Source organism: Sinocyclocheilus rhinocerous, unplaced genomic scaffold (genome assembly GCF_001515625.1).
Source record: "Sinocyclocheilus rhinocerous isolate Xijiao unplaced genomic scaffold, SAMN03320098_v1.1 scaffold1311, whole genome shotgun sequence".
Classification (NCBI taxonomy): Eukaryota; Metazoa; Chordata; class Actinopteri; order Cypriniformes; family Cyprinidae; genus Sinocyclocheilus; species Sinocyclocheilus rhinocerous.
Genome location: NW_015637852.1, coordinates 161,003 through 163,901, shown reverse-complemented (window position 1 = coordinate 163,901; position 2,899 = coordinate 161,003). Strand labels below are relative to the sequence as shown.

At 36.1% G+C, this 2,899-nt stretch overlaps 1 protein-coding gene across 3 annotated transcripts in view; it reads left to right on the top strand.

The window, feature by feature from the left end:
• The first annotated feature begins 330 nt into the window (after positions 1-330).
• The window catches only part of LOC107749275 (bile acid receptor-like), a 16,505-nt gene continuing 13,936 nt past the window's right edge, over positions 331-2,899 (top strand). For 2 of the 3 annotated variants that reach the window (XM_016564369.1, XM_016564366.1), the window contains exon 1: positions 331-536. The gene's annotated coding sequence lies outside the window, so the exon portion shown is untranslated. Of the gene's footprint in view, positions 537-1,458; positions 1,566-2,899 lie in introns of all 3 variants that reach the window. The other variant, XM_016564367.1, reaches the window with a different exon arrangement.

The following is a 2,899-nucleotide window of genomic DNA, read 5'->3' as shown; positions in this document are numbered from 1 at the left end:
TTCAGCTCCACATTAAGCACACAAATATCCCACAATATGTAATATAACCAAAAGGCTATGCATAATTCTTGAACCAAACTATCGAAGACAAGTACCAGATATCAAAGTTTCCAGTGATGAGCTAAAACAGAGCAGGTGTATTTCTATCCAAACGCTTTAAATTACATGAGAGACTAGCATCATTGAGTAATAACTGTGTTTACATGAGTGTTAGGGTATGTGTGTGTGCATCTGTGGGGAATGCGTTGGGAAGAAGGGTGTGCTGTACTGGTTATCTCTCGCTATTAAGGAGGTAATGCTGCATTTGTAAGCCTGTCAGCCAAAGTTTGAAGCTGATGGGAGAGGGAGGAACTGCTAGTACTCATGAAGAGAAACAGATAGATAGTTTAATTAATAACCACTGTCCCGTTTCCCCATGACCCCATCCACTCTGTCTAGTTGCTACATAGAATCAGCTTGATGCTTATTCCCAAATACTGATGGCTTCAAATATCAAGACACGACCCAGGAGCGCGCAGCGTCTGTTAGAGTAATAGGTAAGAAAATGATATTTCTGATACTTGTTACTAAAATAAATCATCTATTATAGCTTGCTATTACTTGATGATTGGGGTGATTGGGGCGGGCGAGTGTGGAGATTTATTGATTGGAAATGGCACTATGTTGTGTAGACCCTCCGTGTGTACTAGCACGTAAGCTCATGGGAAATTATGGGCTGGATTTATTATAGTTTTATGAGGGAAACTGGTTGTTTTGACTGATGTATCAATCAATATCGCTAACGGTTGAGGCCTGGTTCCATGGTAGTTTGCGACACCGTGGCCTCATTCACATGTCCTAAATCACACCGCTGTGACTTTTCTTAAAAGAACCAGTGTTTCCTCTTGTATTATTTACGCTGGGAATGGCACTGTTGATAGAAAATGAGCATTGCTGCTGTCGCTAGAATTGCTTTGAACATAAGCACATATGCTAAAACTGATACCAAGATCAACTTTTAAAAATAAATCTTCCTTGAATGCATAAAAAACTGAAAATGAATAAATAAGGATGTTTTTGTCATGAATAATGTGAAAATGATTCATATATAGCAACCTTTGTTCACACTAGCACTTATGTAGGAAGTATGAAGGTGTTCAGTAACAGAAAAAGAGACACAGATGCTGTGGACTAATTTATGAACTTTTAAGAACAAATCTTTTCTTAAATTTCTGAATTATGCGAAAATGATTCATATATGTGGGTGATAAAACTATGAGTCAGAAACTATGAAACAAACGGAAGCGAATTTCTGTTTTTAGCAGAAGCAAAAAAGTGGAACACCTTTAATTTTACAACTACGCATCAGCATGTTTTGTCCTATAGTCCGATGACATTTCTAAAAATAGACTGATCATATCTATAATGAGACTTTTCTTAAAAGAACCAGTGTTTCCTCTTGTATTACTTACACATAAGGTGGGGACATCATAAAACTGCACTGTTGAAAGAAAAAGAGCATTGCTGCTGTTTGCTGATATTTTACCTTCAACAGAATATTGCTAGAATACGGTTTCAAATGAAAAGTAGGCATGCTAATATCAATATTTTAAGAATAAATCTTCCATAAGTGCATAATGTGAAAATTAATTAATCATACTGTTTTTGTTGAAAATTATTCATTTATACACACCATTAATGAGGCTTTGCTAAATTTATATAAAACGGGCATGAGTATTTTAATGAGGAAATACAAGTTCACATGCATCATGTTTTACTTCTTGGATGAGTTCACTGTGTTCAGTTGATGGTTTCTTAAAGTAATAGTGCTGTGAAGTAAAGTCATTAAAATCTTGTTTCATTGTGCTAAAAGTTAAAGTAATTAAAACCTCATTTAAAGTTCCAGTGTAGTTAAACTGTTGAAAAGTAATCTACAGTAATATTAGATTTCATTTTAGCCATATAGGTGAACACAAAATGATGTAGACGTGCTCCCTCCATACCTGTCAGGATAATAAAACGTTTTTGAAACTTAAACTAAGGAGTGTCAAAAACGGACTATAAATGTGTTTTGAGACATCACTATTCTAATTTATGCAATTTGCCTAAAAGGTAAACATATATTTTAGATTGTTAATAGCCTATATTTTTATGGAAAGAGATAGGCCTTATTTTTTTGCAGTGTAAATAGCTGTCTGACTCACCGCGTCAATAACAAAACATTTTGAAAATAAAACGCGCATATCTTACAGTTTCCTTCAAATTCTATCTTTTAAATATGGTGTTTGTCACAATATTGGGAAGAGCACAAAAGGGGTTGCCATTAGGATACTGTCTGTGCGCGACACCTGTGAACAGAAGTTCTAGAGCAGTGGTTCCCAACCCTGGTCCTGGAGGCACCCCAACACTGCATGTTTTGCATGTCTGCTTAATCAAACACACCTGATTCAGGTCATCAGCTCATTAGTAGAGACTCCAAGATTTGAAATGATTTCTTGAGTCAGAGAAAAGACACATGCAAAATGTGCAGTGTTGAGGTGCCTCCAGGACCAGGGTTGGGAACCACTGTTCTAGAGTACTGTCATCAGACCTGTTCAAACCAGCCAATGTTGACTGTTTGATCAACGAGCGCATCCTTATGTCTGTCGTTACGTCTATGTTCCAAAGCCATCAAACAGTCAAGTTCACAAAAATGATCATTATTATTCGCGCAAAAGTATTTTCTCAGAACATTTGTTTTGCTAGAACACAATTTAAAGCGGAATTGTCATGTGCCAAGCAATCCTCGCTGTGATTAAAACATTAAATCGCATACCACAGGAAAATTGTTCGAAAGCAGCACATCCACTGCAAATATTTCTGTTTAAATTCATATGAAAATGTTGTAATTTCTGGATAATAATTTCATGAAATTTCAGTG